The following is a 27,328-nucleotide window of genomic DNA, read 5'->3' as shown; positions in this document are numbered from 1 at the left end:
GATATTTCTGGGCACAATTCTCAACAATCAGGGTTGCTTCTTTTATCCAGAAGCTGTTTAAAGCATTGCCTAGAGCTTTCCACAGGAGTCATTAGTTGTTGGAAAGGGGTCCCGGCTGGGTCAACTGGGAGATTGTTGTACGACAGTTTTGTTTCTTTGCTTACACCAGTCACTCTAGTTTTGTTTCCAGGTTTATAATAAGCAGAGCACCCCTTTTCTCTTGCAGAAACTCCAGCACAGGCATGTTTCGGTGATGCATGGCATGCCTGCATCAGGCCAGATGGTGATCCATGCTTCTGTTGCCTGGCCCTTAAAATCACAGCTACTTTTTGGCCAAGCCTGGAGGAAGGGAACTGACATTTAAGGTCACTCTCAGGATGTCTCCTTCACATCCTCTGCACTGAGTCCTTCAAAAGTAGACTGAGGCTGTGATTTTTCTTTTTAGCCAGGACTGCTTTCTGATTATGATTTTAGCCATGTGTCCATCTATCTCAAAGGGTTTCCCTGTCTTGGTGGCAGACAAAGAACTAACTAGTCAGCCCTGCGACTTACTTTGTGATGCCTTGTGCAAAAGAAGGTCATCTTTGGGGCTTCTCAAGATTTCCCCCCAGGATTCCTAAGAATCCTTTTGCAAAGAATACCTGTAAACCTTCCTGGACATCCTAGGATTCTGGATGCTTATGCAAATGAGACTCCCCTGTGATTCTGAATCACTATACTACCAAGGAGCGTTTCTTCACAGTAATCAACATCTCATCTTAATTGCTTTTGTTTATGGTTCAATAAGTACATCATTTTGGCAACACCAGCTCACAGCAATATCTTAAATTACCCCAGGCTGCCCACTTTCATTTATGAACTCTGCCTCGTGTCTGATGAGCACTTAGGTTTTTAACTATTTATTTCCTCTGCCTGACAGGGAATGAAGAATATACAGCTTATGGGAACGATTAAGCAGGGGGAGCACTGAGGACTAGGGAACCATAACTGAAGTGTATGGTATGCAAGGCAATGTGTTTTTAATAATCAGAGTGTGCAATACATCTGTATTCCTCATAAAATCAATTATTGATTATTGCTGAATCTGCTATTTCTCACTTTTCCACCTGAGATCAGACCACAAAACAAAACAAAAAGCAAAACAAAACTGGAGCAATTAAGCAAAATCAAAATGCTATAATAATGGCAAATTCAGCAATAGTTAAAAAAAAAAAAGTTGCCTACTAAGTTGATGTTTAACACTCAGCCCCTTCTAGGAACAGAGTTGGGGGTGTTGGATGCAGTGATTACTATGAATATAATCTGAGACAACACTGTGAATTTTTGCCCTTGATTTGAGTAATTATCTTGCTTTAAAATAAATTCCAGATGTCGTTATGCAGGCAGAGGAAAGTCAGAACATGCAGGGCCACTGGGGATCCATGGGTTATCACTGAGCTACGCTATTAATCATCTCCACAAAACTGCTCATGCTACTATAATCACCCATGCCTTGATTTCCCAGTCTGTCTCCCCTCCAACTGACTACTTGCCATCGTCTTATTACATTCATCATTATGATACTGGGTTAGGTGGCTGAACCCGGAGTTACCAGGTTCTTGACCTCTTGTTCAAGAATGAAACAGAAACGCATACAGATTGCAACGCAGTCTGAGGAAATTTTATTTAAAGTAAAGCAATAGAAAAGATCAGAAGACACTGCCAGGGAGCAGTGGGCCACCAGAGTGAAGATATTCAAGGGCTCTCAGGCTTTGCCTCTGGCTTCTTTCTATAATGTCTAAAAAAGAAAGGGATTGGTTACCAAGGGAATTTATTTTGGGTCACATGATCATTTTTATACTTTGTATATTCCTTTCTATGGTGCATATTATTTCATATTATTCCCAATTCTGTGTAAGCGTTAGGTGGTAAGTAGGAAAGCCTCCTTCAAAGTTCACTTGAAGACATAGTTACCTAATTGATTATGCTCCCCACATCAACTCAGAATGGATTGGCTTCCTATCTTCCCTACAAGGTACAAGCAGGGAATGATTGGGCAGATTCTAAGTTTGCTAGTTCTCAAGGGGAGAAGAGACATATCTCATTGTGCAGCTTGGTGCAGACGGGAGTCTTAGACTGGCAAGCACTTGTTAGGTGTGACGTTCAGAGGGGAGGGTGTGAAACGCTCAAGGCAAGTAGAGTCCCAGTTTGTTAAACTGTTTCTTTTGCTTGCCTGTCTTGGTTACATTTACTTGCGGGAGAATATTAGCTAGCGATTGATGAATAATAAAATGACAATTGTGGTGGCTTCGAACAACTTGCCTTTGTGATAGCGGCATCTGTGAAAACACAGTAACTGAATCCTCTCAGGGACACAGAGGGATAAATCAAGGTATTCAGTGGAAAACTAGGTGGGACTAGGGAAGGATATACATGCAAGCTTCCAAGCTTCTGTGGTAACTGGCAGAATTCTGTTCCTTGTAGTTTGCTTGTCTGAGGGTTTCATATTCTTGCTGGCTGAGTGGAAGGCGTTGTCAGTTCCTATACATTTACTGGGTAGAGACTGCTTCAGTTCTGTGGGATGTGGGCCTCCTTGCCTTGAACAATGTCTTTGTTAAGGCAGGTAAAAGAAAGAGAGACGATGTTGAGAGGGTAACACACTGCTTTGTTTTATTTTGTTTGTTTCAGCCAAAAGTAGTGCAAGCCATCAACTGCAGTGAAACTCTCCCTTCAATTCACGTTCAGTTTCTTTTGAAATCTTAGTTGGTTTATTTCATAGGTGTGAAACATTGCCTGCCATAAGCAGGTAGCAAGACGCATGGTTTTTTTTTTTTTTTTTTTTTTTTTTTTTTTTTTTTTTTTTCCTTCCTAGTTCCTGAGCCTAAGAACTCTGAATCAAGGAGCCTTCAGGGCCACATCTTCTCTGGGGCTGGAGAGAAGGGCTCTTCTTTGCCTCTTCCTGGTTTTCCTGACTATTTTGACCCTTACCTTGAAGCTGTTACTCCAGTCTCTGCTGCAAACGCCAAGTGGAATTTCCCTTGCTTGTGTTTGTGTCTCCTCTTCTTCTTAGATAGACACAAATTATCAGGTTTGGGATCCACCTAATCCCATATGGTCTCATTTAAAATGGCTACATCTGCAAAGAGCGTTTCCACGTAGAGATTTCGGGATAGGCGTGGCCATTGTTCATTCCACTATTGCTGTGTCTTTTTCCTTTGACCTTTGCCACCTTACTCTAAATGAAATATGCAAACCACCATTTTCTACTTCCCACTGTGAAAGACAAAGCTTCTTAAAAGGCAGCCGGGGAAGTGGTCCAGAATCAACACCTTCACTAGGTCAGAGGACCAGGGCTGATATCTGGTGTCTTTTGCTGCAAGTTCCTTATCTGTAAAATGCTAATAATGATGAAGCTACCTAACATTTGGTATTGTTAGAGGACTCAGTGACTCATATAGTGTGCAGAATTATGAGAGCAGTTTCTGGCCCATAGCATACACCCCAAAGCTGCATAAGTCATAATTCAGCTCTTCTTTTATTCTCCCCCACCTGCTTATTAGTTATTAGTAAATGTTGTGTTTAGTGCTTGTTTTTCAAATTATATTTAAAGTCATTGATTAATAATTTTGACTATTGTCACAATCAATTATGAAGATGAAACAGAAACAAATATCTACTATAGGTGCATTCATATATTTATAGTTTATGATAATTAAATAACAAATTAAAATTGATTGCAATTATGTATGAAATGATTTAGAGCATATAGATATGTGAAAAGTTTTTAATATATTTATATAGTGTTTGGCTATTTCTACTTTCTGTGAATAAATGAATAACATCATATACTTTTGGTTATTTACCTCTATCTTTGCAGCTATGTTATTTCTTTTTTCCACCTTGGTTTCTGTATTTACTTTATGTGACTGTGTTCTTATTTGCTCATCTACAGTTTGTTGAGCGACTAACTTTAAGAGCAGTAATTGCATGGGAAATCACTCATTATTTGTACACTTTATTATCATAACACTCATGATACCACTTTATATTTGGGTTCTTATCCTCAGCAGGATTCTATTATTGACATCTGATATGCATCAACTCATTTAATCTCTGTGACAGGGGTGACATTTCACTGATGAGATAACAGGAGGTACAGAGAGCTAAAGTAATTTGTGCAAGGCCACAGAGCTTCTGCATGGCACACGTGGTGTTTGAGAAGTCCCTAGCTTCAGAATTCTTGTCAGAGCCAGTTTATTTTGTGGCTTCTTAGTGTCCATAAACTCAAGGCAGATTGCCATGCTCTATATGGATCCAGTGATTGACATAGCTGGACAAGGAGGGAATCAAGGAAGGACAGTCACATAGGTACAGACACAGAATAACTAGGATTGGGGGCTGGGCTCTCTGTAACAAAGAAGCCACAGTATGACAGGGCAAGACAGTGCAGAGATTTTTTTTTTTTGTTTTGTTTTTTATTCTTGCTGAGGCTATCTTAGGTTTAACTACAATTTGATCTCCTTGATGGGAAGCCCCCAAGGAAAATTACTCAATGCTATTCTAGGAATCCAAGGTCAAGATGCCCTGCTAACTTAGCTTCTGTCAAACTGCCTGCTTATGAAAACCTCCCCCTCTAGCTAACTGCTTATCTTAATGTCTGTTAAACTGCTTGCTTGAGCAAAGCCTTCCCCTGAAGTTGCAGAGTGAGATATCTAGATGCGCTTTTTGCCTTTAAAAACCCTTTACCCTAAACACCCAGTACTATCCTTGAGTCCAGAATACCTGAGAGCTGCTAGAATAGACTTTCGATTGGTTGGAAACTGTGTGGTATTCTCTGGTGGATTTCCCCATCACAACAGCACCTCCAAAGTTCTGTGTGTTTATTATATACCCTGGGACAAAGAATTGGAGTTATTACACACAGCTGAACAAGGAGGCAGGATTTATGGTGTACAGCACATAGAGGAAGACGATTTAGCTAGTCTCAGTAGAAGAGGTCTCTGTAGGGAGCAGTCTTGGGCAGAAATATCTGGGCAGGGGCAGAGGGGAGAGAAAACTGGTAGACATTTTCTGCCCAGATTATCAGCTTTCGCACTTGGCCCAGAGGAAGCATTGTTATCTCTCTGAGCCTCACCCAGAGAAGGCTTTGCCACTCCTATACTGGTGAGTCATTGGGGGGTCTTGATATCATGGCTCTGCCCATGTCAGTGACATATATTCACTCAAGACTGTTCTTGCTGCCTACACTGAATCTTGTTGCCTCGCTGGACTCAGACTGAAGGACTTATAGACTCTGTGTACCTACTGAGTCACAGACTCGATGTCTCTGAACTCATGCCAACCAAAAGGACAATAACAACAACAACAACAAAATCATTAACATAAAAGAAATGCTTCCTTTGTTTATATCCAATGAATACTGCTTTCTTGAGTCTGTATCCAGCTTAGGGCTTTCCAGGCATTGTGTTTTACCAGGCATCCCTTTATTATTTCTTATTGATAGAAAACAAAAACAAAAACAAAAAAACAAAGCCATGTCACAGTCTTCCTATTAAGAAGTTCCAGTGCCTTCTTCACACAAATCCGATGACAGAAGCTGTTCTCCTCTGAAAGAGGTTATTTCTGGCACCTCTCAACTTCCTGTCCCCATTTGGACTGATTGCTTCCCTGCCACACGCTTGTCACCCTGAGATCTTACTTGATTGCCCTTCAGGGTTTACCTTCCATTTCCCCTTGACTTTCCTGGACTTCTTTTCTATTTTCCTTGGATTTCTTTTTCATTTGGCTCAAGTATATTTTCCATTTTATTATTGTTTTGCAGAAAGCACTCTCTGCTGAAACATTGATGTGCTTATATGTATGCAGGTAAGGTGTATAATTGAAATATGCTTTTCATCAAAAGGTAGAAACTGATGTGAATCTGATTACTGGCCCATTGAAGATAACACTTTCCGTCTCCCTAAGCTTTGAGGATTTCCTCATAGTCTGTGCTATTTTGGACTCTTGCCAGATGTCATTGAGAGTTGTTCATCCTCAGTGACACTTGGAGTGAATCTGTCATTCTGCAACCACCGGAGTTTTATTTCTAAAATATAAATCCCCAAGTCCCATCCTCATCTAGGGCAGAATCTGGATATTTTCTATCATCTCTGAGTATACTGTTTGTTAGTTGAAACTGTCTCTGAGCTGCTAGCTAAAGCAAGGACCTGGGTACTTTTTATTTAGGCAGTCTCAATGTGGTGCAGTGTGCCCATTAGTAAAACTGTCACATGGACCTATGCTCACCTAGGTTTCAATCCCTTCAGTAGAAGAATGGCATAGGGTGTAAAGCAAAGCCACTCCTACTGAGATTCTGGTATTCTTATTGTCATGAGCAATCTTATTTGTAAGAACTGGCTTGGGACATCCACCTATTGGAAGAAGTTAATCCGTCAAGCTGCTGCAGACTCTGGCAAGGCTCAGTGACCTTCAACAGACCAAGTCACTTGCTGTGACAGAGTGGAGGAAATGTTTGTCCTTGGCTTACATTTTGTTGGAATCTTTTTCTCTTATTACCTGCTTCTTGGCCCCCGAAGGTAGATGTCTGTCCAAGATAAAACCATCTATTTTAATTTCTTCCGCTGGAGTTTCCTCTTCTCACTCTGTTTGCTGACTTAAATATGGAAGCAGGCTTGTGCTTTTAGTCGGTGAATGACAGAGTCTGTTGCAACCACTCTATAAATTGTTATTATTAATAACGAAGATAATAATGATCACACTAAATAGCACTCAGGTAAAATTTTCCATTACAAAATGTTCTCAGAAATAGTACCTCTGGGCTTCTGGTTTATACAGGAAACACAGAAACTGATTGAAAAGGATGACTATTCTATCCAAAATGTGTTTGCTTTTCTGGCTTGAATTCATTTGTTTGGTTGAAAATTTCATAAGGAAGGTATGTATTCTAGAGGGCTGGGATTGTGAAAACAAGCAAAAGTTCTGAGCCTGTCAATAACCCAAATGTTCGGAAGCAAGGGTATACAGTTGGCCTGTTCCTGAAAAGTGAGGTCATAAAGATCTCTCAGATTAATGCCTAAAGCAGAAAAATCATGCCCATATTCCTCGAAACAGCCCTGTGAAATTAGAAGACCATCTAGTGCAACATGGCCTGGTTTTCTCTTGTTGCTCTGGGGCACAGCATGATTAAAAGCAAGATGGCGAGAAAAGGCTTTATGTTCTCTTCCAGGTTAGAGCCTATTATTAAGGAACTGTGGGAGAAACTCAAGGCAGGAGCTTGAAGCTGAAATCATGGAGAAATATGGCTTCCTACCTTTCTCAGTTCTGCCCCACTATGGCCAATGAGACTTTAAGAGGAAGGGTTTATTTGGCCTACCCTTCCATATGATAACCCATCATTGAGAAAAGACATAGCAGCAGCTTAGAACTGTAGCAGAGACCACAGAGGAGCATTGTTTAGTGGCTTGGTTAGCTAGCTTGTTTACACAGTTCAGGATCCCCTTGCCTAGGGATGGTACCTCCCACAGTGGAACCCTCCTATGTCAACTAGCAACGTCCCACAGACATTCCTACTTGTCAATCTGGCATAGGCAATCCCCCATTTGAGACTCTTTTACATTACTCTGGGCTCTGCCATGGTGACAGTGGTGTCTAGAATAGAGAGATTCCTAGCTTCTGGCCCTATTCTATTTGGGACAAACATGATATTTTCTTTTTACTTCCTTATTTGTTAAATAGGCTTTATATTCTACTTCACAAGATTGTTGTCAGAACCTACCAGCTTCTACGAAGCATATGGCATTAGCATTCCAAAATGGGAAGCATTATTGTTGTTACTTTTATTAAAATTCTTACAATGTTGTACAATTGAATCTGTAGTCCTTCCTAAGTATACGTGGAAAATTGGTTCCAGGATCATCCATATATAACAAAATTTGTGGATGCTCAATTTCATTACATAACCCAGTATTTACATTCAACTTACACAAATCCTCCCATATATTTTAAATCAACTCAAATTACTGGTAATATCTAAAGCGAAAATGTAAACACTACATAAATAATCATGCTATGCAGAGAATAATGACAAGAGGGAAAGTCTGCATCAGTTCAACACTAACACCTTTTGTCTTCTGTTTGCCATTGACTGCATCCTGACACGCAGAGCCTGGAGATACAGAGAGCAAACTGATTACAGAAGCAAGAAGTCCTAAGATCTACAACTGGCAAGTTGGAGTCCCAAGAGTGCTGATTGTGTGGTTCTGATCTGAGTTAGAATGCCAGAGAACTGGATGCATGATGAAGCAATTTCCTGTCAGAGGAGAGAGAGGACTGATGGTGCAGCCCCTGGAGCCAGGCAGGTGCTACCTCTTACTCAGCCCTTTTGTTCCACTCAGTCTTGAATTAATTGGATAAGGCCTGCCCGCATTAGGCAGAGCAAGCTATTCCCTCTACAGATAAGAGTATGTTTCTATAGTTAAAATTTGAATACATTTGTATACAACTTTTCACACACATATATAACTTTTATGAAGTGGACATTCACCCAGGATGGCAAAAATTGGTAATCAGCATATTAGAATACATCCTGGAAGTGCCCTGGGTTTCTTATATAGCTTAATATAATGGACTGATATAATGTGAAATACTTTTATTACAGGTGAATATAGAGTTCTTGTTTGTTTGTTTGTTTTGCTTTTGTTTTGTTTCTTGTTCTGGGTTGTGTTTGAAAATTCACTTCTGCCAATGCCTTATGCCTAGGATACACTTCCTCACAAGACAAGTGGTATTCTTTTGTTTCATAGTCATTATGTAATTTGTTGAGGACCAATATGAAGACTATTGCTGTAAGTGTTCCAGAACATTCTGTAGTACAACCTAACAACCTTATTTCTCACAATGTAGAAATACAGGATGTTTCCCCTAACCTCTCTTCTCATCTAATTGATCTCCAAGGTCCTTCCAGCTGCTCACCTGACCTTTGACCTTTTCCGTCATTGGTTGAACAATTGCAAGAATTTTCCCCAAGTTTCTCAATATTGCAGATAAATCTCGGTACTACTGGAACTCAAACATGTGTTACTTTGTAGCACTTCCCTGCCCAAAGCTTCCTGGTCTATAGTGCTGACAAACAGTGTATCACTTTTCCAGTATTGTAGTAAGTTCTTGAGGCAATCGTCATCTGTAACAAGTATTTGAAGTGAATAAGTAAAAAAGAGGAAAAGTTTGCTTTGGCTCACCGTGTTGGGTATTTTACCCATGTTCTGTTGGCTCCATTGCTTGTGGACTTGTAGTAAACCATAACATCATGACAGAAGCCTGTGGTCGAGCAATCACTTTTTAGCTATAAGTGAAAGCAAGCGAGAAGATGGGATGAGGTTCTAATGTCCCTGTTCTAATATCCAATGCTCTGACTTCTTTCCTTCAAGCCCAGTCACTGATAAGTCCCACCATTTTCCAGTGTAGCAGAGATTGAAACCCTTATCAACCGAGCTCATCAAGTACACTCAAGATCTAAAGTCTAGAACAATCCAAACAGCACAGCTCTGAGTTCCTCTTACAGTCAGCATCACTGAACAAGTTCCTGATAATTGACCATGATTTGTCATTGACCTTTTTTTTACCTGTTTGTGCCCCACTGAAAGTCCTGTTTCAGCTTCAGTGCTTTCCCAGCCTGGCATGGCCATCAGTGAAAGTCTTCTTATGGTTGAATCCCAGCCTGGTCACTGCAGTCCAGTCCAATAGTTCCAGACTCATGTTTTCTATCTCATTTGTCCCCCAGTCTAGGTCTGAGAATGGGAATCAGCACTTTCTACATTGCTCTGCGTGTCTTTCTTTGGTTCTGATAATAAGCTGCCTCTATGGCTCTCTGGTAAACTGTCTCCATCCTCATCAACAAAGAGCACACATCAGAAGTGTCTCTTGTCAAGAACACTTTCCCCAATTAGAGCAAATGGACTTCATTTATTATTTGTGCTAGTTATTTGAAAAGTGAAGCCCGGTAATAAGTTAAAATTGAAAAACAACTTTTATTCATGTAATTATACTTGTCCTCCAGACAGTTGAATGTGTAAAATTTTACTTTTCTTACCACAAGAAGCCCTCTAATTGTTTAACACGTCTCTGAAACATCATTTGGCTTCTGCCAGGTCCCCTGGCCTAGGGTTTGATTCATTTTCTATAATGGTTGAGCAGTATAAAGCCAGAGAATCTCCCTCCCTGTCAATCTAGACAGCCAACAGGTCTAGCAGCAACAGGATTGATGCTCTCTCTTTCCCGAATCAATGTTGCTTACTAACTGACATGGGACTCTATTTATAAGGAACTTTTCTTTCATGTGCAAGTCCTATCCTGCAGGCTAATCCACATGGCTTCTCACGTGCTGCATCTGCATATACCTACCATGAAGTGGAGCATAACAAATGCCAACTGAGTGCTTGAACAACTGTTTTTGTTGCTGAATAGACGCCTAAAATTATTTTGAACTTGGAGATGACTTCCGTGTTGATGGTTTTTTTGGTATACAAACAGAAAGGAGGAATTGAAGTTGATTTTATAAGCAGGTATTTATGGCTGTCTAATGTATATCTGTAGTGGTAAAGGGTGTTAAAACTAACAATGCTTTTTAAGCTGGTCATGTTCAACGTACTACCCTTGTTTTTATTCAGTTTTAAGTGTAATTTGTTAAGATTTCATTGTCAAACAATATGGTATGTGCTCTACATGTCCTTTCCAATTAATCCCCATATCTCATGTGCATGGATCAAGGAAAATTCCAATCCTTAGCGCATAGGTACTCGAATATGTAAGCAAACCCTCCAGCCAAGGCAAGCATGATACTAAGTCATGGGAATTTATAAAGACATAAGAGGAAGTGCCATATGAACTGATGGTGATTTTGTAAACAGCCCCTTGCATTAATAGGGCATCCAAACATTGTATCTGCTAACTCACTTGGCATTTGGGCTAGTCACCCAGGGTGCATTGGTGAATCAATGCTGATTTCTTTATTTTCCAGGTACATGTATGTCTCCTGAGGGTGCCAGGATAAGCAGGGGAAGGCAGGGTAACCAGCAAATGACTTAAAAGCTTCCAGAATGTGACAATAAGACCATATATCATTGATTTTTCAAGACACATTTCTTTTTGCCTTTTAATATTGTTGAAATTGTGATGTGTTAAGATGGGAATGTGTGTTTAATATATTGTTTTTCCCCCAGAGAAGTTATTAAATTGACGCTTTGACTTCCGATCGATGGTGTCTCTGGATGCAGGAAATATGGAAATAATAAAAGCTCACATTTATTGAACACTAACTATGAGTCAGGCCCTGAGCTATCGGTGTTACAGCACGATCTCTTTTATTCTGAATAACAAACCCAAGAAACATATAGAAGCATCATTCCTTTATATCTGAGGGAGATTTGAGGAGAGGTGCCTGGTTTATTGTTGCGAAATTGGAAAAGTCAATATTTCTACCCTGGTCTGAATGACTCTCCTCTTTGGGCCACTCTGTTACCTAGTCCTCCATGCCTTGGTGCCCTGTAAAGTAGTTTGGAACAAAACATCCAATGATGTCAAGCTTTCATCGACAAGGCCCATGGATGATACAAAGGAGGTGTATATAATCCTCGGATTTTACTTTGGATTATACCCAGGAGGTTTAATCCAACTTCTAGTGTTGCTCAAGAGGGACACACAGCAATAGCTGTAGAACAGTGCTTCTCAAACTTTCTAATGCTGGGACCCTCTAATACAGCTCCTCACATTGCGGTGACACCCCAACCATAAAATTATTTTGTTGCTATGCTCTAACTCTAATTTTGCTACTGTTGAGAGAATTGTAATGTGAATATCTGATACACAAGTTATCTGATATGCCTCCCCTGTGGGGAGTTAGAACCCACTGCTGTCCGGACAGGCTTCTCCAGTTAATCTTGAATCCAGAATTGGTGCCCCCTCCTTGGCTATTAATCCTGGGGTCCCTCCATCCGCTTTAACGACTCTCTTAGACCAGAGGTCAAAGCTTCCTATGCTACCTGGCGATGCCTTTCCAAGCATGTCCCAGTAAAGAAGCACTAAAGAAGAAAGAGCTCATAAGGAAGATGCTGGGGAAAGTCCCTCAACTAGGCCAGCCCCAGGGAGGTTAAGTGGCTTGCTCAGAACCCCTGGGGAGAGCTAGAGAATCAATGTAGTTCTCAGTCCCTGTAGAGTTCATCCTTCTTCCCTTGATCCACCTCCTTCCCCCAGCCTTTCCTTTTCTCAAGTCACTGCCTCTTTCCCCTTCCTTCTCTTTTCTGCCCCTTTCTCATCCTGCTTCTTCATCAAGGAAGAATCAGCTGATTGAAAAGCCAGTAAATACCCCCAACCCCACCCCAGCAAACCCCATGAGCAGTGGTGGTTTAAAATGGAAAGTTTGCGAACTTGTGAAACTCTGACTAAACCACTAAGATTAGTTTAGGATTGATTTATGTGGCTAAATACTTAATATGCTCAAAGGGGTTTTAAAATATGAGGCTTGCAATTAATATTTATAGATCTAAGCAATGAGAAATGACCAAGAAGCCTATTGGGATGGTTTAGGGGGCTGAAAAATCTCCAGAGATAGGGGGCTCTGGCCTGTTAGAGAGACTCACTTCAAACTGCAAATGCAGAAGGAATCCAAAAACAGGAGCTGTGGGGGTGGGGGTGGGGCTGTATACTGCAGGGGAGCCATGGGGGACTTAGAGGCCTTTTCCACGCTCATTGAATTCATCTCACACAAGCTGGACTGATTTGGGTTACAGTGAGCTGGCAAATCGACAAGAGTGCAGGGAAAAAAAAAATCAGGCTCATGAACTAGTAACCTATTTAGAAAAGTTGTGAAAGCATCTGAGTCGTCAGGCCCTTAGCCAGCCAGAGAAAGGAAGACAGAGGCAGAGGGACTTCTGAGAAAACGGGTGCTTGCTCACTGTGCCCTGCAGCGCAGCAAGGGGCCGTGACACCCACACACTCCCTCGCTGCCCCTCACAGAAGAAATGTTTGTGGTTACAAATCTGCACTTGATAATTCATGTTCCTGGAGACTTTCATCTCCCTTGTGTATGAACAATTCATGCGCACTCCCTTAAACTGGATTCTAACCAGAATGTAACACACTGCCTTGGAAATTTCCAGGTGCTAAATGAATGTTTAGGAGGCTGCCATTAGTTTATAAGCATAGATGCAGAAGGAGAAACTCCTTTTTAAAACGCTGGCATTTGGACTGTGAAAAGATAAGCGACAGGACAGTTATTCACGCCGAAAAGAATTTCTTTACTCAAGAAAAGGGAAATTCAGCACAAAGATCTTTAAACAAAGAGAGAAAGAAGGATGTAGAACATAAAGTGAAAGAAAAGCAGAAGTAGAATCTCAAAACTATTTTTACTGATACGGTCAGCAGATAAACTGAGGCTGTCTGTTCACACATACAGAATGAACACTATTGTTGGTTCACTTAGAACACCAGAGACCTTCAGGTACAGCCAAACGAGAATGACAAAGGAAATAATATGTTAGCTTTACGCATAGAAGAAGTTTGCACACTCGCATGTATTGCTCGTTATTATTATTATTTTTTTTTTTTTTTGCTACATTTTGTGAGGATGAAGCATTTGCTAAAGAAGATCTGGAAAATATAAAAGCAATTCACAAGGAGGAAGCAGATACGCCAGTGATCTTGCTTCCCCAGAAATAGTCACAGTGGGAATATTCATCCATTTCCTTCCTGTCAGTTTTTGGGAGTGTGCGTGACTGTGGGTGGGCATGCGAGGCTGAGAACAGGATCTGAGAGAAAGGGGGGGGGGGTGGAGGATAATAGGCCTAACATAAGCAGAGACAAGAGAATTTTTCCTGAGCTGGTATTTTCCCTCTGCTGATGGGGTATATGAATGAATCCAAAGGTCAGAGAGTGGGGCAGTTTCAATATTCAGACTCCTTATTCCTCATCACTCACATGAAAGAGGAACTAGGATTCATTGACAGGATACAGTCTAGAACATAGACACAACAATCCGCAAAGGTCTCTTAATCATTGCCTACCGCCAGTGTTACCGTTAATCAATCCCTGAACGTGCAAAAAAGCTCTGGTCGAGGTTTTAAGAAGCGTAATACAGGAGAGACAGATACCAAAACAAAATGTTCCAAACAGGGAACATAGGAATGTGGTTTAAGAGCCAAGTTGTTTTTGAAGCTTTGTGATGGTGGCAGGCAAGCAAATCCATGAATTCATAGCAGATTGGCCAACAGATCCCAACTCTTAAATGTATTTGATCTCTCTGATGACCAGGCATTCCACATCCAGCCACCAGTTGACTCTTTAGCGTGTGTGTGTGTGTGTGTGTGTGTGTGTGTGTGTGTATTAAAAAAAGACACTTATACACTTGCCTGGTTAGTATAGAGCTGCCCCCAATGGCAGGGGAGGAAGTGAGCTAGCCTGAGAGTGTGAGCCCAGAAGATATGGCCCTGCCCCTAGTCTGCCATCTACCAGTGAGGTAGCTTGGGTGAGGGAGAGATGCCCTCCTTCCCATGACCCTTGTTTAGCCTGTGCCAGGCAGATGAGCTGGCACCAAGTCATAAGAGTGTCGATGCTGGCCTTGTTCCTCATGGGTTGCAGCACTCAGAAGAGTGGGAACAAGCCCTGCACCCTCATCTCTGCAGCACAGTAGAGCTAATCCTGGCTGTGGGGTTCAGGAAAGTAGTCTCTGAGGGCAAGAGTGCAGGAGAGCTGGCCTTGCCCCTGGTCTGTCATGGGATGGAGTGGGATGGGTGAGGGAGAGATGCCCTCCTTCACATGGCACACACGAGCTGGCCCTGAGGACATGAGAGCAGGAAAGCTGAGCCTGCCCTTTGCCTGCTGTGGCATTGGGTGAGCTAGCCTGGGCAGTTCTAGATAGCTTGCCTTGGTGGCGGTGCAGGAGAGCTGGGCTGGTGGGCTAACAAATCCAGCTACCTCTCAGGCCCAGATCCAGGGCTTTGAGTTGACCCATCCCAACATCTATCCTGTCTATGATCTGCTGGTGTAGGTGAAAGGGCTGGTCCTGCAGATCCAAAGCTGCAAGATCTTTATGACACAGGACACTAGTAGAGTATCTAAGAGGAGTCCCCATGAGGATCCAGTATTGATAGTGTAGCACAAGCTAGAGGCCTCAAAATAGATAGAAGAATGACTTATTGCAATGAAGATTTGCAAATGAAGATGTGTGGACAGAAGGGTATAGTGTGGGACACACTGTGACACATTATAGCTTCCATGATGAGATTTTTCTTTCTGTCTTATTTGGTGGGGGACCAAAAGTGGGTACAAAGGGATGGGGAGATGAATGAGATTGGGGAACATGATGTGAAATGCACAAACAACCATTTAAAAAGTTTAAAAAAAAAAAAAAGAAGAAGAATAACACAAGGACAGCAAGATCCTAGACTCAGAAGTGTGAAAGGAGACTGCACCGAGAGGGTATGGTAAAGATGAGATGTGGACCAGTGATGGAAGAGCAGTAGAAGCTCTGTCAGCCAAAGGTCAACAAACAAGGAAAATTTCATCACTTGGTACTAAGTCATGGCGCCCCCTACCTATGCTAAACTCTCGTGCAGTTTAGCCATTCAATGTGGTGTGATTTTGAGATGGACATGGATGTCTCTGGTTCTGCTTCTCACAGTTGTAGGTAGGAAGGATTTTGAACAGTTTGCAGTAACCTCTCTGGCATTATCATCTCTGTCTCTTAGTCTCTTATATGTTCCTTCTTTCTAGTTTCACCTGGAGTCTGCCCTCTTCTTCGTTTTCCTAGCAAATATAAACTGTTGACTTCCTCCTGTTGACTTCTTCAACACTGGCTTCATGACTACACTTTCACTGGCCCACAATACCAGCCTTGGCCAAAACATTCCATTCCAGGAAGAGCACTGAACAGATTAGAGGAAGAAGCAGAGATTAGAAACAACAGGCTTGCACATTCCGATTGTTCTTAACTTGATTTCAACTTTTGACCTGTAATGCTTTCCAGCTGTTTTGAACTCACGCAGCCCATCTTGATTAGACTCACCCCTCAAGTGATGCAAACAGAGGAGACAGCTTCAGAGAGCCATCACCCCACCCAAGTGAGTCTGGGGTTTGCAATTCTTGGATGGGTATGTGAATCTGGACCCAAGGCCTTGGCTCCTTAGCATAGTCTGACAGGAAGGGCTCAAGCAAGATGACCCTCCCACTCCCCAAAAAGATCACCTCTTTTACAGTCTGTTTTACAGTGCAGAGTGGGAGCATCAGCATCCCTGCCCCCGTCAAAATAACATATCCCAGGTGGTGGGAGTTAACGGGAAGGCAGAGAGCTCTGCTTCCAAAGTACACATTGCCACAAATGAGAACCAACTGGAGTGAAGCTGGGCAGAGGCAAAGGAAGAAAATTAAGCTCTGGTTTGGCTGGCTTGCTTTCTTTCCTTTCTTTCTTTCTTTCTTTCTTTCTTTCTTTCTTTCTTTCTTCCTTTCTCTCTCTCTCTTTCTTTTTCTTTCTTTCTCTCTGTCCTTCTTCCTCTCCTTCCCTCCCTCTCTCCTTCCTTCTTCCCTACTTCCTTTCTTCTCTCCCTTCTTCTTTTCTTTCTCTCCCTCCCTCCCTTCCTCCCTCTCTCCCATTCTTACTTTCCTCTCTTTCCCTCCCCCTCTCTCTGTCTGTCTCTCTGTCTCTCTGTCTCTCTCTCTCTCTCTCTCTCTCTCTCTCTCTCTCTCTCTGTCTCTCTCTCTCTCCTTTCCTCCCTCTGTCTTTCCTTCCTTTCTTTTGTAGAAAATGCTAAACGGCATATGGTTTTTAAAAGACAACTTTCCTTACATGGTGAAAAATGAACAGTGTCAAGGAAGCAGCTCTCCCCAGGCTTGGGGGTGGGTCCTACATAGTGACATGCAGTGTGACCTTCCATCCATCCAACAGGTCTGGGAGCCAGATGTCTGTGACTACACAAATTAGAAGCTGAGCTAAGAGTACCTAAGGTTCTCAGAGTTTATCATTGAATCGAAATAAGCAGCCAACTCTATTTTTCCTTTTTATCACCATGCCTTCAGAGAATCCTTTTATGTTCAATTTCTGTCCTGGGTGGCCATGCTTTAGCTAGGTCCCTTAGGAGAGGCAATCCAGAGGCTCAGAAATGTCAGAAATGTCATCAGAAGTTGGGTTTCCAAAGCTGTTTTTCAGGAGGAATTGAAAGTTGCTGCAGGCCATATATAGGAAAAAGTAACCAACATAAGTGAAGCCAAGTATTCGGTCAGCACAGTATGGTGTTGGGGACATCCATCCATCCAGTGCATTCTTATGGTGTGATTGGGCAGTTATTTATTTATTTATTTATTTTCCATTTGGATGTGACTCATCTTGTCAGCTCATTTTTGCTCATTAATGCAGAGAAATTCATCCTGTGGGTAATTCTGAAGAAAAGTTTGATGGCTTTGCTGGGAAAACTTAAGTAGGAAAATTAAATTAAAAAAAAAAAAAACAAAAAAAAAAACAACCAGTCATTTTAAGAGAGGAGAAAATAAACCAGTAGTCTTAATTATTTCAGCCATCTTGGGGCCAAGGCATTGGACAGCAATGGAAGTTTAGGTTCTAACTCATTTCTTTATCTTGATCCTCTCAGCAAACATTCTCATTGCATTCAGAAGGAGGATTCTTTGCCCATTGCTGGCCACATGTGAACTGCAGGATGCTTCACTGCCTGCTTCCTTCACTGTGTACAAGGCCAGACAGAATCAAAGACTCACTGGGCTGAGGAAGTCTTCTCTGACTCCTGTCAAGTACCAGCTGTCTTTGTTAATTCATACGGGAAAAACGCAGACCCCTAAAAATATAAGGAGTGAGGGGACTCTGCAACAGGAGTTATTGCTGGGCATGGGGTGTCTGCAACTGGGTTAGGGAAGATTCATAGAGCCAGACGGTGACTTGTAGATCATTTGTTCATCTCTGAGTTTGCAAATTTGTCTGAAGCAATAAAATACCTTCCACTGCAAAATGTTATGCAGAACAAAATATGCAATGTGGATAAACAGCAGGATTACTGTGGTTGTTTTGTGCAGCCCTAGGGAAGCAAGAAACACTGGATGGCCTGCCTGCTTTCACCTCTCTTCCCCCCTTCTTTTAATTTTTCTCTTCATTCTTTCTCCCTTCTTTTTCTCTTTTATTTTCCAAAATTGGAAACTGAGAACTAGTAAGACCAAGATGTTCATGATAGATCCTGGTCTCCAGAGCAGCCCAGTATATAATATTTATGCAAAGCATTAATATACTTATTAAAATCCTCAAGATTCCTATGAAATGGCTCTCCAAAAAAGGTTGTTTAAAATCTCTCCCCGTAGTGACTCTATTGGTGGATGGGTCCCACCCTTTGCCAAATCTACTCACTGTTTCTATTTCAACCAGTGCGGCAACACTGCTTGTAAATTCAAAGCAGGACACTGATGACAATGACAAGTGTGTGAACTTGAGGCCAGACACTGGAAAAACATTTTCATGCATTATTTCATTCTGCCCTAGACTTCTCTGAAGTTGCTATTTCTAGCTCTACAGATATGAAGAATTCGACTTAGAGACTTACCTTTCTACATCAACTAATGTATTAGGGTACAGGGGAGGGCCCTCTAACAAGGAGATCCCCAAATATAATGGCTCTAACTTTCTCACATATTTGTCTATGGGAAGGTGATTGGGGACAGCTGGATGTAGGTGGTCCTGCTTCCATCCCTGCATCCATTGTGGAATTTATAAATTATAACATGACTCACTTCTCTGATAAGTGAGAGATCTAGTAAATGATGAAGCTAGGGTTTAAAAAAAAAAAAAGCTTAAGAAAATCTCAAATGTGATGGTCACTAACCACTGAACAGACCTGCCTCATCACTCCAACTCCCAACAGAAGGACAAATAGGACTTTCTCTTGTCCTATTTACATTATGACTTATGTGGTAGCCAGAATCCAAGATGGCTCCTAATGACATTGTCTCCTACCTCTGGTCAGGCAACTTTCTGCCATACTCTAGAAGGATGATACCAAGGATATGGTGGAAGAGGCTAAGTCACAAAAGACAGTGCATTCCCCACCCGCTTTGGGTCATTTTCTGTGAGGAGGACAGGTGCCATGCTTTCAACAGCCCTCTGTGGAGAGTTCTACGGAGTGAAGCATCCAGGCCTCACTGAATTTGCCATAGTAACTTGCCGACCACATGAGGAAGCTGCTTTGAAAACAAACCCCACAACCCCGCCCAATCAATCCTTAGAGAGGGGCAGCCTTGGCCTGGCCTGTTCTTGAACTCAACTGCAGAATTCCTGAGTTAGAACAAGATGAGAGAATAAGTATCTATTTTTATTTCATGCCACGAAATCTCCTTGTTTATAGTGTAGCATTTAGTGTAGCATACAAGACTTCAATTCGAGATTTTTTTTTTTTTTTTTTAGGTTTTTTTGAGACAGGGTTTCTCTGTGTAGCCCTGGCTGTCCTGGAACTCACTCTGTAGACCTGCCTCTGCCTCCCAAGTGCTGGGATTAAAGGTGTGCACCACCACTGCCCGGCTGAGATGATATGCTTTTAATATATCAAAACTCAGACCACCTCTTTTGGAAAGTGCTCATGCAGCAGAAAGTTCACAGTCCTTCCTCAGACACCCTGGTTCCATTTCTGCACCACCTGCCAATCAAAACTCAAGTCTGTGTTCACTGCAAGTTAGCTTCTTTCTGTGAGTTCCCCGAGGACTGTGTCTGTGTGCAGATTAACCCGAGGAGGAATCCTAACAGCGCTGACCTTAGTTTGCATTTAAGTGACTGACTAAAACCAATGTCTCCATTCCCTGTTCTGTAACTTCGTGCACAGTTGTCCTTTATGTGCGGGCTCTCCACACATGGAGATGCCTTTTATGTGAAATCACTCCATCTCTTCTTTGTCTCAGTAACAGGCTTTAAAAAATGTTCTGTATAAATAAAAGATAAATCTCCTCAGGGCAAGAGATCATGCTGGCTTAGAAGCTTTACAAACAGTTGGCACCTCCTTATTCTTGGAAATCAGGCCTGAAATCTCATCAAAACAAACATACCCCAGAGAACCTCGAAGATGGAGTGATTAAAAAAAATAATCTCTCCTATTTCATTTAAGAGGAGAGAGGAAGGCCAGCCCTGGAGCCCACCTTCTCAGTAGCCCAGGTGCCACCACTTTATGGTGAACCCCTGTGTTTCTGAGGTGACCTCATCTCCTCCATATACTCATGTGGTCTTTTAGAGACACTCATTAGATCCATCAGGGAAAATTCCTGTGTGCTTCACATGGAAAAACTTTCAAGGATAGCTGTAGTGCACTGGGCACCCTATTTAAAAACCTGCATGTTGTTTTCAATCCCCAGGCCCTAGGAAATTTGGTGAATTCATATATGCACAGTTTGGGTTCAAGCAGTTGAAATGTTTTGGGGCATGTCTTGGTTTAACACGGGAGAAGACACACTGTCTTCAATGATCCTAACTGCTCCTTTCTCTCACATACATACATATGTGTCCTTACCCCAATGGAGCCATTGGATAGACGCCAGCTGAGATTTATTCTCATGCTTCATAACTTCGATGTCATGAAAAGATTGTTGCATTTATATTATATTATTTAACATCATATTATATGAAATAAAAAGAAGCAGAGATTTTCTTTCTGTTTGTTTTTCATAGGGATTTTGATCAACTCACTTGGAATGGTAAGCTTGTGGTACAGGCCAGAGTTACAAAACAGCCAAACAGTAATGTATCCTGTGAGAAAGGGGGTTCAAGCTTTATCTTCAATATCCTCCCCCAAATAGTCTGCAGTGCCTCCCAAATGGGAGAAATTAATATCTTGATTATAAACAATTTCCATACTTACTCAAACTTAAGACTGTATGGATCTACATCACTAATTGATTAATTTATACCAGAAATTTTATTCTTTTGTTATCTATTTGGTTTTTCAGAGGAAACAAACAAAAAACAGAAAGAGAACAAACAAAACGTGACATTAAGTTTCTGCATCAATTGTTAGATGCACCCAGATTTTCAACACATTATGAACATGGGAAAAAACATTTGCTCTGTGTTAAAAATACTTGGCAAGCCCTAGGTGGGGTAAAATCCAGCACTTTGTTCCTGGATGTGATTAGGTGGAGCTGATAACGGAGGTCAGTGCTCTGGGAAGTGGCTTTAGGGCTAACTTGTGTTTCCACTCTAACATACAAGACCTAGACATCCTAGAGAAAAGCATGGTTCTGTGTTTGCATTGGGACTCCAGTCCTACCTCCATGCCAAGCACCTGGACTTTCTTGATGATAATTACTAGGTGATAATAACTATTATAATTATTATAGCATGTTTGCCTAAATGCAGGTGTGTGTTCCTGTGGGCACATATGTGTGGGTATGCATGCAAATGTGGTCACCAGGATGCCACAGGACAACCTTAGATGTTGGTCCTCAGTACTATCTACCTTCTTTCTTTTAAGAAGTTTCTATCTTTATCTATTTTATGTGTATTTGTGTTTTGACTGCAGGTCTGTCTGCACCAAGTGGTTGCCTGTGTCTGGTACCTGAAGAGTCCAGAAGAGGGCATGTGATCCCCTGGAACTGGAGACCAGGCTGGGAGCTGCCGTGTGGGTTGTGAAAATCCAACCTATGACTTTTGGAAGAGCAACCAGTATTCTTAGCCACTGAACCATTGTTCCAGTTCCCTGTCCTTCCTTCTCATGTATGATGCATTCTTTCTCTGTCCCTTTTTGCTCTATTCCCTGGACACAGTGTTTGTCACTGAACTGAACCAAAAGCTCACTATTTTGGCTAGCCTGGCTGGCTCCCCAAATTGGTCTGGCTCTTGATCCCCTAATACTGGAGTTACAAGTGCTCACAGTCATACTCTGTCTCCAAGCACAGGATTATGTCTGGCTTTTTCAAAAAAAGAATGATTTTATGTATGTATGTATGCATGTATGTATGTATATTCCAAATGCTGTCCCCACCCTCCTGGTCCCCTCATCATAGAGTTTCTTCCCCCATCTCTTCCTTCCATTCACCTCTGAGAGGGCAGCCCCTTCAGTATCTCCCCACCCTGGCTTTTTTTTTTTCTTACAAGGGTTCTGGGGATCAGACTCAGGTCCTTATTCTAGAAATGGCAAGGACTTCACTGACTGAGCTATTTCTCCAACTCCTTGATAATTATTTATTGAATGAATCAAGTGTGAGAGATGAATGGCCATCTCTGGTCCCTTCTGCTTCTTACACATGCCCTTACTTTGGGAACAGGCTCCAAGCATTGGCTGGAATCACAGCCGTGAAATTCCTGGTGTGGCATAAACTCTCCATAAACAGATGTCAGCGCCTTCAATTTTTCCTCATGTTCCCTTTCCTCGTAGATTCTTTGCCTACTCAGGATCCTTCAACAGAAAATTAAACTTTGCTGCCAAATTCCCGAGGGCCTTGCAGAGGACAGAGTCTTTCTGTGAGAAAATGAGTTTATTGACTTTTCTGCCTCCGAAAAGGATAAAGTACAGGTGTTGGTGTGGGGGGGGAGGGCGGGGGGGGGGGGACATAGTGTAGGCTCAGCTGGGTTAGAGCCTGAAGTGGCCTCTGCCACAGGGCTTGGGAGCAGGGGAGCAGCAGTAGATACCACAGTACCTTATTTTTTTTTTCCAGCTTATCTCTGGGATACTCTTTACCATGGGGTGAGAGCAGTCTCTATTTCTGCAGGTGGACTCAAGTCACCTTGGTGAAGTTACATACCCTTGGAAGCAGCACCATGGTGTTTCATATGGTATCCAGGATCCTTTGCTTCTGCTGTATTTTCAACTAGGGTCTCACACTGTCTGTCATTTGCCTGGAATTTTCTAGATATATTCACGTGGAAGGTATTAATTTTTTTTCCTCCTAAGATGCAACTTACCCATTTCAGTCACTGGTGATCTTTAGAACCAGGGCAGCTGTAGCCTGAAGGCCACCTCTAGTTTCCTCTGAGCCCCACAAATGTGTTTTCCTTTCCACTCTCTTCGAGCTGGAGGGCCTCCACTCACCAAGGATAGGCCTTCTTGTTCACAGATCAGCTTAGTACAGCTAGATAAGGCACCTCCTCCCTCAAAAGGCCAATCGATGGCCCTTTTCAGCGGCAGAATCTTATTAGTAGCTTGGATCTGGTTTAAATTCATGGAGATAGAGATAAAGTTTGTATGTTGTATTGGAAGTGGGAATCTTTTTCCACACTATAGTGAGCACCACAAAAAAATTATAAAGGAGAAAATGACAGTCTCAAACTTGTATTTTGGATAACACAGGGGACAAAGAGGGACTATGAACAAAGTTAGGAATTTGGTTGAATTTCCTTTGATCTTTGTTTCAGGGGGAAGTGTATTCTCTCTCTCTCTCTCTCTCTCTCTCTCTCTCTCTCTCTCTCTCTTTCTCTCTCTCTCCCTCTTTCTCTCTCTCTCTCCTTCTTTCTCTCTCCCTCTTTCTCTCTCTCTCCCCCTCTTTCTGTCTGTCTGTGTTTGCCTCTCTGTATGTATCTCTCTCTGTCTTTCTCCCCACTCTCTGTCTGTGTTTGCCTCTCTTTGTCTCTCTCTCTGTCTTTCTGTCTATGTATCTGTCTCTGTCTCTCTGTCTCTCCCCTCCCCTTCCCTCCCAATCTCTCTCTTTTCCATATTCTTTCTTCCCCATAAACTCCTCTTGTAAAATGCATCTGCATTGGTTTGGGCTTCTACCACAGGTCTAGATTCCAGACTCCAACAATGGCAGCAATACCTCTATCCCTGAAGTCTGAGGACAATGTCAGCTCTCTGATGCTTCCTGTGTCTACATCTTCGCATCAGCTTGAATTCTGAGCTCTTTCAATACTGATAAAGCCAAGTTTCTGTGTTCTGTTCATCCTGTTTAAATCATCTTGTTAATTTAATCATTCCGAAGACATTTCTCAGTCACTCACTGAGTCAGCCTCAGTTCTTTCTTCTTCATTCATTTTATCCTTCCTTTTTTCTTTTTTTCTTCTTCCTTTGAGGTAGTCTTTCACATAGTCCTATATAGCCCAGGCTGGTCTTAAAGCCTTGATCCCTTGGCCTCCATCTTCCTAGTGCTGAAATTACAAACATGTGCAAGCATACCCATCTATTGGAGTTAGACTTGTAAAAGATGTAAAAGCCCAAGCAAGGGCATTGCCATAGGGTGGAAGAATAAATTATTTGAAGATATTGCTTATGAAAACCCTATCTAGAGTTCCAATTTCTTTTATTCTTGCCTAAATGATCTCTTCTTTGCTATTACAATGTGCCAAAGTTGGAATATCGCTCAGTTATCATTGGCTTTTAAAGCCTTTTTTGTGGAGTATTACTCAGCCTACAGAAAATGGTGCTTAGAAATGTCATAGTTTGGCTCTCGGTTGTTATAAAACAGTGGCCAAAGCAACTTCGGGAGAATAGGTTTAGTTTTGCCTACAGGCATCTAATGAGAAGCTGGTAGAGGAACTCAAGGCAGGAGCCTGGAGACAGGAACTAATGCAAAAACCATGGAAGAACATTTCTTACTGGCTTGCTTTTCATGATTACTCAGCCTGTTTTATTATAGAGTAGAGGAATACCTGCCCGGGTGTGGCACCACATCCAGTGTGCAGGCCCTTCCACATCAATCATTAATCAAGAAAATGTTCTGGCTGGAGAGATGGCTCAGCAGTTAAGAGCACTGACTGCTCTTCCAGAGGTCCTGAGTTCAGTTCCTAGCAACCACGTGGTGACCCAACCATCTAATGGGATCTGATGCCCTCTTCTGGTGTGTCTGAAGACAGTGACCATGTGCTCATATAAATAAATAAATAAAAAAAAAATGCCCCTACAGACACAGTTCCATCTGATAGAGGCAATTCTTCAATTGAATTTTCCTCTTCCCTAGTGATTCTAATTTAAGACAGGTTGACAAAATCCTCCCAGCAAATCAGACAAGCAGAGATTAATTTATGAATGCCTTTTATATCCTATGAAAGGAGGCATACTATAGAGTGTATCACACAATAGTCCATACCAGCATGGAGAAGAGCAAAAGAGATGAACACAGAAGCTCATAGACTGAGGGATATGATTTCAATGTACTTTCAAGCCCCAGCCAAAATTCTACCAACTACTCACTCTTCTCCATGGACTTGCTCTCTAGGCCAGATCATTATATTAAAGCCTATTTAGATGTTACTAACCTAGCTTCTCTTTGAGAAGCTATGAGAGTACAGATGGATTTTGCAGGCCCCATCTGAGCTTTGCACCCAGCAAATCAAATATCACACATTAAATGTCCTTGGCTCATGGTGTAGTCAGAAGCCATAGCCAGACATGTGGGGAAGGGTGGTTTGTTCACTATCAAGCAGTTCAAAGTCAGATCCTCTGTTTTTGAAATGAATCGACTTGGCTCCCACCATCTGTATTCAAAGATCTGGAATGGTGTACTTTTATTTCCATGTGCAGCCTAATCTGTTCCCAGAAATGTGCATTGGAAACCAGCAAAGAAATGTCATCTCTTCAGCTGGTTACCTTAAGTCACCACTAGCTACTTTCCTTTATATATTTTCATTATATTTTATTTTCCCATAAAATACACTTTTATTTATCTACATTTTTCTCTCACTGCGATAATGGGTTTATTATTAAGCTGATTGACATTAAGTTACACACTGGAAGTGGTAGCTCTTATTTGGTTCAGCCAAATCTCACTGGGACGTTAGAACTACCCTTGCTCTGCATCATTAATTTAGGCATTTGTTTACATTTTCATAGAAAATTAAAGCATAGTCTGTGGCAGACCTTTTGCTTGTCTTTAGGTCTTTCTAGGATTTAAATGAACCCTTCTTGTGAGGAACTCCAATCTGGTAGAAACAAGAGAGCCAGTGTGTTTTGAAGTGACATAATGATTATTCTAATATCGCTGGACTTCCATCCCACACACATCAGTGACTCTAGTCTTGCCTTCATCCTATTTAGCCAAAGAGTGACTACTAGTGGTCATGTTTTGAATTGCAAGTGTAGCACCAAGGAAGAGAGAGAGGGATGTAGAAAAGAGTTCTTAAATTCTTAGTAAAAAGAGTTATTTCATTTATTTTTCCAAAAATGGGTATTTATTTGCAGGCTCTAAACTAGAGATGCCAAATGTTAATGAACTTTCTCTTTGGGCCTGGCAAAGGATGTACTTAGATACATATGAAAACTGCCCCAGGGGGCGCTCTCTGAAGGAGCTTGGAGAGTTCTTCTGGAAGTCACTCCAACAACAACAGAAAATTAAATCCTGTTTGAATTTTCCAAGCAGCGTCATAAACCTCTAGGAAATTTCTTCAGCTTTTTCTTTTTCTACTTTCCCTTCTAAATTATCCTTACAATTGAAGATGATGCTAATTTCACCAAGCCCAAGTGTCTCTGAATCCTGCTTTACTATGGGTGTGGTGACTGAATCCTGAAGCTCATTATCCCCCAGCTTCCATTCTTTCATTCTACCTCCTTGCTACATGCCTGAGTGGGAGTGGAGGGTCTCTCCTTAGGGTTGGCTTTTGTTTTCCCTCGATCCCCTTTGAGCCTCTAGGTGAATAATCCCTCCTTTAGCTCTTCTACCAGCTCTCTGTGCTGCCTGGAACTCTTATTCCTCTCTGGACCCCGAGGTTTCCCATCCTACAAAACAGGGTCATGGGCACGGTGAGAACACAGTGTGTCTTTCTGTGGAGGTGGGGGTGAGAAGATAGGGAGGTTGGTGAGGAGTTGTGGGGACTGGGGGTGGGGGCTGAGGATGGGGGTGGAGGGTGGGGTAAGAGTGGGGTGGTGGTATTGTTTTTCAACTTGATGACTTATGGGCTAGATTCTTATTTGTCTTATTTTTTTTTAATTAGCATTCTTAGATTCTGCCTACTAGATGACAGTAGCATCTTTCTCTCTACTTGAAACAACCAACCAGAAGTATTTCTAGATATTGTCAAATGTCTCCTGAGGGATGACATTGTTCACACTTGAGAAATGTCACCTTTTGCTTCTGACTTCCTTGGTGTATTTAACTTCTCTGTCGTCAGCAGTAACACGAGTTCTGGATACAAGCAGGCAGATGTCTCTAGAGAAACTATGTCACTAATGTCTGGTTTTATCCAGAACTCTCCTCTCCACATATCCATGATTAGAGGCTAGGTGACAAGCTTCAAATACCCAGCAGTGGTCTTTCCTATCAAGTGCTTTTAAACAGCCTGGGAGAATGAGAATTGGCAGCTGGCCACCACCAGGGGAGTCAGGGCGCCAGGCCTTGTTCTGCTTTTGGGCCTCTGAAAACACATGGGGATTTTTGGCTTGACTCAGAGCCCATAGAGGGGAGGCAA

General features: G+C 42.0%; 1 long non-coding RNA gene across 1 annotated transcript in view; it reads left to right on the top strand.

The window, feature by feature from the left end:
• Positions 1-22,488, top strand: part of LOC143434893 (uncharacterized) — a 63,287-nt gene extending 40,799 nt beyond the window's left edge. The window contains exons 2-4 of the long non-coding RNA XR_013104747.1: positions 5,801-5,844; positions 8,141-8,336; positions 21,519-22,488. This is a non-coding gene — a long non-coding RNA (uncharacterized LOC143434893). The remainder of the gene's footprint in view (positions 1-5,800; positions 5,845-8,140; positions 8,337-21,518) is intronic.
• Positions 22,489-27,328: the final 4,840 nt, after the last annotated feature.

This window comes from Arvicanthis niloticus, chromosome 18 (assembly GCF_011762505.2).
Source record: "Arvicanthis niloticus isolate mArvNil1 chromosome 18, mArvNil1.pat.X, whole genome shotgun sequence".
Taxonomy (NCBI): domain Eukaryota; kingdom Metazoa; phylum Chordata; class Mammalia; order Rodentia; family Muridae; genus Arvicanthis; species Arvicanthis niloticus.
This window is presented reverse-complemented; position numbering and strand designations above follow the sequence as displayed.